We start from the raw sequence: 10,689 nt of genomic DNA on the forward strand, positions 1-10,689 counted from the left end.
GCAAAGATGTGTGTACGTATACATGATTGAGATGCCATCGACTTGCCGTGGGATCGATGCATTCAAGTAGCTACTAGTACTATACTAGCTATACATGATTATATGTGATCTAGTTTATGGGCCTAACTAAGGCAGAATAAAATAACATGCATTCTCGCCACTCACAAGGGCACAGAAGAAGCTTGTCCTAGTGGAGTTGATGATTCCAATTATTGCCACTAAACTCAAGGCAATCAGGGCAGGTGAGACACATACAGTTGGGAGAGATCGTTGGGGCTACCTCGCTAGCACGCCGCCTACTTGCGGCGATGATTTAACTGTTTTTGCCACTAGCTCGCGGAGCATGTGTTCATTATTCCTCCCCATAGTCCAGTAGCCATAAAACTAGCAACTAGCAATCTTCTAAAGATAATAACAATAATAGTACAGATGAGTAAATCGTGCCATGCACAAGAATCTGTCCTATTTGTGATTTGTTTTCCCCCAACGGTCCCGCTTCTGATTTGACAATGCACATTGCGCCTGCACCCTGCAGCCCTGCGCTCCACCAGCTTGCATTGTTTTTTGAGTTCAGGTAGGCACGTTAAGATTATATCCTGCTGCCGGTCGTTGCACAATGATCGATCTCGCTCGCTCGCTCGCTCGTCGCGCAGATTTAGTTTGCTTGTTTATCCCTGGCAAGAGCAAAGATCCAATGACAGAAGCGTAATCGTGGTCAGAGCATTAGTTAACTGAGCAAGTGGATACGGGCCTCTCCTGGAAACTAGGAAAACAAATGGTCTCGTTGCGATCTTGTTCGGTGGCGGTGGGTGTATGCATGCGTGGAGAACATCCGTTGGAATTGATGAGTCGCTGTGTGCGCGCACAGATCTATCATCGATCGGCATGATCCGCCCCGATCGGGTGTTCCAACGACAGTCGACAGCAGAATTTTGTGGAGATCGCGGGGGCAGGCAGATCTCGATGCCGGTTTTCATAGGGCGCGGGGCGGATGGAATGAATGGTGCAAGAGAAGCAACGTCACCGCAGGCAGCAGCAACCCCGACCGAAGAAGGGAATCTCGTGTTCAAGGACGGAGCCAGGATTTGAACATAGGGGGGTGAAAGAGATAATCATCACACACTTGGTATATAATATCGTCTCATATAGAATCACATTGTATATTTTGTAATAGCACAAGTATAAGTATAATAATTGATGTATTTGAAAATAACACATCTCTTGCAACTGTCGGTGTAATTTCAGCTCTAGAATTACCTATATAATTATACGATTAGCAAGTTGAATTCTGATTTTCAGTGCAAAGTGTTCAAACTTCAAGGAAATGGTTTGAAAAGTGCAATATGTTATATTCTTTCTATCTATCACCAAGTAAAACATGTAACTACGTATGCTACTAACTAAAGCATTAGGGATTGCCGTATCAGACCATATTAATAATATGTTAATGTAAAAAAAATACTACGTTTATACCTCAAGAAAAGATCCATTGCTGCCATGAAAGATGGTGCGCTTATGGCAAGCCGGCAACATAGATCAACAACGGCCATCACAGCGTCATCGTTTGCTCGAGTCTGGATGCATAGGAGATAGAATGATTACAAGTAATAGTTTGAAAGGGGGCGGCGGTGGCGATATTAGGAATTTGAGACCAGATCGTGTGAGCTAATTGACACCTTCTATGGTTTGAAAGACAACTTAACCTAATTCTGAAAAATAAAGACTAACCTTTTTGCCCGTTTGGTTGCTCATCAGTGCGCTCGGCCGGCAAGATTACGCTGTTGGATCGACAATAGCGCTTTACTGTCCTCTTCCGTTATCGACAGAGAGATTTGATAGAAGATCTAGGAGATGGCCGACGGCAGGCTCATCGCAGGAGCAGTTTTTTTTAGCAGGTTGGAACCAAGCAATTAGGTTTAGATTAGAGGGGAGATGAACGGCTGATCCATGCGTACTGCTTCCTAGCGCGTCTCTTGCATTGTGTGCTACTTTTCCTTTTTCTCTTTCTGGAATTTGGGCCTTTGGCCTGCAACCACATGTGACAACAATACATGGGCTTGGGCATAGGGGGGGCCAAGCACGTCACGGCAGTTGCCTAGCTAGAATTGTCTCAAAAAAAGTTGCCTAGCTAGAAAAGTTAGTTTCGCTAAAAAAAAAGCTAGAAAAATTAGCAACAAACTTATCGCTATTAAGGTAACACGCGATCGTTAGGGGGGGTCTCGCCCCCCCTCGTCCCCCCTGAATCCGCCCCTGCTTGTGTTCTCCTCGTCCGGCACGGGAAACGGTGGTTGGAGATCACGGACTGGAATCCTGTTTCCAGAGCCGCAAGTGGCATGGATGCGGCGTGCAGCGCGCTGGCATGTGGGCGAGCGAGGCGAGGTCGAGGAGGAGGAGACTTGGGGTCTATTTGGTTGGAGACTAGTGTGGCCAAGGCAAAGTGTGGCTAGCCACACAAGTATGGCAAGCCACACAAGTGTGGCTGAGAAATTGGACGCCAAACTTTGGCAAAAGTTGGCAAAAAAATTATCTCTATAACAAGTGGGTCATAGGGGCAATAAAGTGTGGCAGGTCAAAATGTGGCAAAAACCAAACACATACCAACTAAACTGTGGCTGTCAAATTTTGACTTGGCAAACTGTGCCTGGGAACCAAACAACCCCTTGATCCGTGCAGACTGCGGCGTGCGTGGTGTGGTGTTTGTGTTTGGTGGCGAGGGAGGATGGCCGGTATGATCAGTCGAGCTGCTGCATGCGCACGCCGCTCAGGGGAGGGAGGCAGGGATTTGGAGAGGAGCGTGCTGATTGCCGGTGAGGCGAAAGAGCAAGGGATCTCCCATGTGCCTCGTTTAGACTAGCCACAATGGGTAGTAATATAGACTAGTAACATGCCCGTGTTAATAGTCTATGTTACTACCTCTATAGCGGGGAGTAACATATGTGTGGTAACATGGAACACTTCATTTATTAGGCTATAGACACATCTTGTCTTGATATGTGTTATGTTACTCATACTATTAGGCTGGTCATAGTGGGAGTAACTTAGAAAGTAACATAGCGCATTTTAAGAAAAGTTTGGTTATGTGACATATAGTTAATGAGGAGAGGGGTGTTTGGAGTAACGTTACTGTAACATAACGCAACCCAAAGCAAAATGAGTCTATAATGTAATAAATGCTATCATCTATGATACTACTTGTATATTACTTTGCACTATGAAGGTAGTAACAAAGACTAGTGTCATATGCATGACACTACTCTAAGTTACTCTCCACTATGACTAGCCTTAGTAACTAGATATGTTACCACTTTCATCTCTTTCTTCGTTTATTGCATGCCACATTATCTATTTAACCTAGATATGTGTGATGTTACTACCTATGTTACTCACATTGTGGGTAGTCTTATAACGAGACCTAGGAAGCCTCGCGTCAAGCCAAGCCCTAGATGAGCCACTCAGGCGCGCGGGAGGCCACAGCCATGTTTTTTTTTTACATTTTTGTTTCTTTACTTTGGTTTATGCTCCCAAATAATCTAATTAAACATGGGAGTGCTACGCGTTGGCCGGCAGATCTCTTTAAAAGATACAGCGCCTCGCGAGTCGTCTAGCGCCGAGTGCCCGAGTCGTTCTTCACTTTTGCAACATACATTGTGTTAGAATTTATTTTTCAACAGAGATCATGTTGCAGAAAATATTTATAACAAAAGTTGTGTTGTAATTTTTTTACAACAGAGGTTGTTGCAAATTATTTTTATAAGAGAGGTTATGCTACAAAAAAATTATCTGCACCGTCAAGTTGCCACTGCAACATTCGCCATATTTCGTAAACATAGACGATGTTGCAAGTTCTTGAGTTGCGGTGTTTGGGACTAGACTGACATGTGGTTGGCTCTCGACGCGGCGGACGCGGAGTGTAGAATCGGCCGGATGATTCTAATCATTTTGCATAGAAATATTTTAAAAAATTTAACCAAGCATTTGAAAAAATATTAAATATGTGTAAAGAAAGTGTATCTCATGTATAAAAAAATATACAATGTGTGTGGAATTTTTAAAAATGTATTTAATTTTTTCAATCCAAGCATTTTAAAAAATCTTGTATTTGAAAAAAATTTAATCAATCATTCCTAAAATGAAAATGTATATAGAAAACATGTAGACCATGTATAAGGAAAAAGTTAATCTTTTATTTGAGAAATGTAAACTTGTATTCAAAATGTGTTATATGTATACCAAAAAAGTGCATAAAAACAACGAAAAACGAGAGAAAACAAAAAAAAACAAGAAAAAGACCAAAGAAAAAAGAAAGAAAAGAAAAGAAATGAACACGACTGAACAGAAGAAGTAAAAAGAAAGAGAAAAACAAAGAAAACTGAAAAAAAAACAGTGGAAAAACCGTCTCTTTATCTTAAGTTGGTCATGCTCTACTGTTTTACCACAAACCCGACAGTGACTCGGTGTCTTGTAGCGCAACACAAGATCCAGGAGACCTGATTCGATCCCTGGGTTCTTCTCTTTTTTCTATACTTTTTTTAGTGTGCGCGAATGGGCCAGCTCCTTTCGTCTCGCTTGAAGTGAGATATAGCCCTCGCTGAAATAAAGGAGAGATGGGCTAACATGCTTCTCCTGATTCTGCCTAGCCCAAAACACAGTAGTAGGCCCGACATAGTAGTAGTCCAACACAATGACGGCATCATTCGCCTAGTCTAACATCGTGCCCCAAACCCTATTTGGAGCCTTAAACGGCGCATAAAGGTTCATTTTTAAGAACAACAAATGTGTTATTTACAACTGGCGCACGACCTTCTCTACCAAATCGATCATATCAGGCCGGCACATACGACAGTCCCTCGTGTTTGGTTGTTCGGAAGGCCCTCTGGTTTTGGCAAGCTTCTAGAAGCTTTCCAACATATTTTACGTGTTTCGGTTTTCTAGTTGTTGCTTGGGTTTTTATTTTTCGTATTTTTGTTTTCTTTTAAATTTTCTTTTTCTTTCACTTTTTAAATGCGCGAAGGTTTGTCGAAAGAGTGAAGTTTATTGTGAACTTTTCTAAAATCTGAAAAAAATTCAATTTGTGAATTCGTTTTCAAACTTGAACATTTTAAAATTTCTGATTATTTTCAAATATGGAAAATTTTTAAAATTCGACAAGATTTTTCAAATTCATAAATGTTTTTTCTGATGAATGAACCTTTTTCTAAACCCGTGACATTTTTTCATATCCATGAACTTTCGAATCAATGAATTCTTTTCAAGCGAATGAATATATTAAAATGCATAAATATTTTTTTAAAATCCACAAAAAATTCAAATTGATGAACTTTATCAAAATTCTGAAAAATTACATATTTGTGAACTTTATTGCAAACCTATGAACTTTTTTCATATCCATGACTTTTTTCTATTCACTATTCTTTTCATGTCTCGATAGACCTTGATTCTTAACTGACTGAAATACTTTCTGCTGATGTACTACATCACTCTTCGTCTTGGGGGAAATCGATCAACTCCATCTGAGTACAGCCATCTGATAGTGCTGGTCTGGTTTGTTAGAATCGGATTAATTAACCTTTATGGTATAGCATGGGGGTTCTTCCCGCCAAGTGGTTGGTTGTGCAGGAAATCTTTCTCATGCGCGGGTTGATACGTCTCCAACGTAATTATATTTTTTATTGTTTATGCTATTAAAGTATCAATTTTGGATGTTTTATATACATTTAATAGTAACTTTATATCAATTTTTGGAATTAACCTATTAACCAAGTGCCCAGTGCGAGTTGTTGTTTTTTGCTTATTTTTTTACTTCGCAGAATATCAATACCAAACAAAATCCAATTGCCTCGAAACTTTTTGAAGATTTTTTCTGCTGATAAGAGACCCTGGAAGCTTCTAGAGCAAACGAGAGGAGGCCCATGGGGCCCACTAGGCACCAGGGTGCGCCGGGGGCCTCTGGCACGCCCTACTGGGTAGTAGAGCCCACGGGACCCCCCTTGACCTACCTCCGCCTCTATAAATACTCTAAAATCACTGAAACCCTAGAGGAATGGACGGAATACTTTTTCCGCCGCCGCAAGTTCCAGAACCACAAGATCTAATCTAGAGGCCTTTTCCGACACTCTGCCGGAGGGGGCAACGATCACGGAGGGGTTCTTCATCATCCGTGTTGCCCCTCCGTTGATGTGTGAGTAGTTTACCACAGACCTACGGGTCCTTAGTAATTATCTAGATGACTTCTTCTTTCTTTTTGATCTTCAATACAATGTTCTCCTCGATGTTCTTGGGGATCTATTTAATGTAACTCTTTTGCTGTGTGTTTGTTGGGATCCGATGAATTGTGAGTTTATGATCAGTTTATCCATGAATATTATTTGAGTCTTCTTTGAACTCTTTTATGCATGATTATTATAGCTTCGTATTTCTTCTCCGATTATTGGTTTAGTTTGGCCAACTAGATTGATTTATCTTGCCATGGGAAGGGGTGCTTTGTGATGAGTTCGATCGTGCGGTGCTCGATCTCAATGACAGAAAGATACATGACACGCATGTGTCGCTGCTATTAAGGCTAACAAGATGGAGTTTATTCATACGTGAGTTCATCTTGTCTACATCATGTCATTGTTCTCAATACATTGCTCCATTTTTTATGAACTTAATACACTAGATGCATGTTGGATAGCGGTCGATGTGTGGAGTAATAGTAGTAGATGCAGAATCGTTTCGGTCTACTAATCTTGGACGTGATGCCTATATACATGATCATTGCCTTGGATATCGTCATAATTATTTGTTTTTCTATCAATTGCTTAACAATAATTTGTTTACCCACTATATGCTATTTTCTCGAGAGAAGCCTTTAGTGAAAACTATATATGCCCCCCCAATCTATTTCCTATCATATTAAAACCAAAAATACCTTGCTGTAATTTTTATTTTATGTATTTTATTTTGTGTTTTAGATAAATCAATTTATCAAATCTCATACAATTTAATCTATCTCAATACCTCTGAGGGATTGACAACCCCCTTTACGCGTTGGGTTGCAAGTATTTGTTGTTTGTGTGGAGGTGATGTTTACATAGTGTTTCTTGATTCTCCTACTGGATTGATGACCTTGGTTTCATAACTGAGAAAAATACTTACCTTTGATGTATTATAAAGTACATAATGTATGGTCAGCACAGTCCTTGCATTGGTGTCAGAGGAAACATACTAACCCCGCCATTATAGTCAAGGAATGAATCGTATTGAGATATGTATCTAAGTACATAATGTATGGTAATATGAAAACATTGAATGCGAAAACCCCAACAATACAATGCATTCACACCTAGAATTTTTCTTGCAAAGTAAGGTATCTATCTATCATGCTCACCCCCTTGACGCACCACTCTGTTAGCGATACTTCACGGAGTGTTGGTCTAGTTCCTCCAGCAATGGTAAATTAAGAAGAGCCTAAGAACTCCTCCAAGTGTAAGATCAAAATGATGATGCCATCTGTAAAGTCCCTGAAACCCCATGTTTCAACAAGTCTTTTGTAGAAAAATGCTTTTGTAGGAAAAGGGGGTTCTGTTCATACTTTAGATGGATTGGCCTGAGCCTTCTTCAAGAGCTGGGCATCGAAGCTCCCGGTGATTGGGCGATTGATCCCCGCCACCAACTGGATCTTGCTGTTGCAGTGAACAAGACCAGGTTCAGTTCAATCCAAAGAACGAAAGAACATAAAAAGCAGAACGTTATTCGATCCTTGCGCTGATTTTCTTACCCGTTAAGGACGTTCACATGGACAACGTTGCTGATATCCTCAAGCACCCGCCCGTTTCCTCCCACACCGCGCGTGGGGGGGGGGGGGCGTCCTTCTGCTTCCCTGTCGGGCCTACGACACCTGGACATCACAAACGAGAAACATGAGTAAATATCAAGGTATTGCTCGTTGACACATGAATCCAGCAAGAAACTCGCTCACATCAAACTGCCCTGGTTGGAAATATTATTAATGAAAATCCGATCATGACGAATTAGACTCGTATGAACAGCAGAACTCAAACGAAACAAAGCCGCGAGAAACCGAACGGCGTAGTCGGGGCCAAATCGAGAATCCCTAGAGCAGTCGTTTACCATGTAGCGCGGCGAGAAAGAGAGATTCCGTTGATGGGTGGTCAGGCAGCTCACCTCTGCCGGCCGGCCGTGGAGCGACAACTACGTGTTGGTTATGCGCCTATTCACCATGGGGATTGTCCCAATGAGGTGCTTACGTCGACCTCTGCCTCTGATTCCTCTCTGCTCCTACTGCTGCTTGTTCTCGGGTGGGGAGGAGGTGCGACCGCGGCGTGTGGAAGCCCTCGAACGGGAAGGGGCAAGATGTTTGACGGCAGAGGTAGGGAACCCTGGTTCCGTGATGGCGGCGGCGGCGCCATCCCATAGCCACAACCTAGGAAAAAGATTGCGGGAGGATATATGTTCGAGAGAGGAGTTGGTGGCGTACTATTTTTTTATCGATAGAGGAATCGAACGACCAATTCCCATGAAATAGTAATGATTTAGGTAAATTTGGTCTTCATAAATTGATTAAAGATTGATCATGATTCATTCTTTCCATATAAAAGTTGTCAAATATACATCAAAATGCTCTTATCGGTAAATAAAATTGCTTTAAATAGATCATGGGTAAAATCTGGTATAAATATGTTGGTGGGATAAAAAAACTGGAGTGAGGCGAGACTACCAACTCCCCCTTTGGGAGTAGAGATATATATTATAAAAGAACACTCTTTAAAACACATTTGAAAAACTATTGAACAAGTATCTGAATTGTTTTGAGTAAGTATTAAAAAAATTTGAACAAGAATTTGAAAAATTGTTGAACAGATATTTGAAAATGTTGAATAAGTATTTTAAAAATGTTGAATAATTATTAAAAAATGTTGAACATGTATTTGAAAATGTTGAATAAGTATCGGAAAAATGTTAAAAAAGTATTTGAAAAATGTTGAAATAATTATTAAAAAATGTGGAACAAGTATTTGAAAAATGTGAAATAAGTATTAAAACGTTGAAAAAGTATTTTAAAAGTGTTGAATAATTATTAAGAAATGTTGAACGAGTATATGAAAAAATGTTGAAGAATTATTCGAAAACGTTGAATACATATTGAAAATATTGAATGAGTATTTGAAAAATGTTGAAATAAGTATTAAAAATGTTGAACAAGGATTAAAAAATGTTGAATAAGTATTAAAATGTTGAGCAAGTAATTTTAAAATATTTAATTATTAGTAAAAATGCTGAACGAGTATAGAGAATATGTTGAACAAGTATATGAAAATGATGAATGAGTATTAAATATGTTGAACAAGTATTTGAAAAATGCTGAAAAAGCGTTCAGACAATATTGAATGTGTGTACAAAAATTTTTGATCAGTTATTAGAAAATGTTTTGACATAAAATACTGAGTGAAAACGAAAACAAACATAAGAAAAACAAAAAAATGAAGAAGAAACAAAGAAAACCAAACAAAAAAAATGGATAATAAAAAAGAAACCATATAAAAATGAAAAAAAGCCCTACCGAAAAAAGGAAAAAATGGGTAAACCGCCCCATGAAAAACAATGGAAAAATCCGGCTTCATTCGCCTCAAGTACAAAACGCGCCAACAATTTATCTTGTGCAAAGACACGGGTGCAGTGGCTAGCATTACGCACTCTGTCCCGGTTTTCCATTCCCCTTTTCATTCGATCGCTGCGCAAAAATGAGTCGGTCCAACTACTCTACAACCTTCAGCTAGACGTCCCTGCGCGATTGCTTAATGCGATAAATAAGGTTCGCACAACCGATGCAGCACGGTATTAGTTGCCTTGACTGCCAATGGGCCGGCCCAGTTTGCTGCCCGGCTGTGTGTCCTGAGCTATATGACACACAGTGCGTCATACAAGGCGTCCCAGGACCTCCTATATGCCGCTTATTGCGGCAGGGAGCCGCGGTTTCGCACAGGAGGCAGTTCACCTGCGCCGACCCATTCGTTGTCCTTCGCGGAATGAAAGATGCAAAAATAAGAGCGCGCTAGCGATGGATTGAAATCCGCGACCTCTATAGGTACATGCGATGTGCTAGCCACTCCACCTGGCGAGCTATGTGTGAAAGATTGGCAGCGCGAATATTAAAGAACCAAGCAAAATAAAACAAGTTCACAAAATGCCATAAAACTTGTGGACGAGCACTCCACCTGGCGAGCTATGTGTGAAAGATTGGCAGCGCGAATATTAAATAACCGGCACAAAATAAAACAAGTTCACAAAATTCCATAAAACTTGTGGACGAGGGATCGAACACAAGTCCTCGTGAAGGAAAGCGCGTCCATAGCACTGTAGTACCAGAGGGTTAGTGTGTAAAATGGCAGCCCGGTATATATTAACTATAATACATGGCATATTAAAACTTATTTTTTTGCCAAACATGATTTTAAAAAAGGAAATACTTTTTGAAACGCAAACTTTATTTGGGAAACTCAAAAAAATTTAAAAAAATACAAAAATTAAATACGAGAACATTTTTCGAAATAATGAAATACTTATTGTAAATGCAAAACATTTTTTGAAAAACAATATCGAGATTTAAACAGTGAATATTTTTCAAAATTACAAACTAGTTACACAAAAGTCGAGCACGTTTTGAATTTGGAAAAAGGAACATTTTTT

General features: G+C 40.1%; 1 long non-coding RNA gene across 1 annotated transcript; it reads right to left on the reverse strand.

The window, feature by feature from the left end:
- Nucleotides 1-363: 363 nt before the first annotated feature.
- LOC119328970 lies at nt 364-1,866 on the reverse strand. The gene is made up of 3 exons (XR_005159250.1): nt 1,729-1,866; nt 1,474-1,574; nt 364-674 (listed from the first exon to the last, which is right to left on the reverse strand). It is a non-coding gene; the product is annotated as an uncharacterized LOC119328970 (long non-coding RNA).
- Nucleotides 1,867-10,689: the final 8,823 nt, after the last annotated feature.

Source organism: Triticum dicoccoides, chromosome 7A, assembly GCF_002162155.2.
Source record: "Triticum dicoccoides isolate Atlit2015 ecotype Zavitan chromosome 7A, WEW_v2.0, whole genome shotgun sequence".
NCBI classification, from domain to species: Eukaryota; Viridiplantae; Streptophyta; class Magnoliopsida; order Poales; family Poaceae; genus Triticum; species Triticum dicoccoides.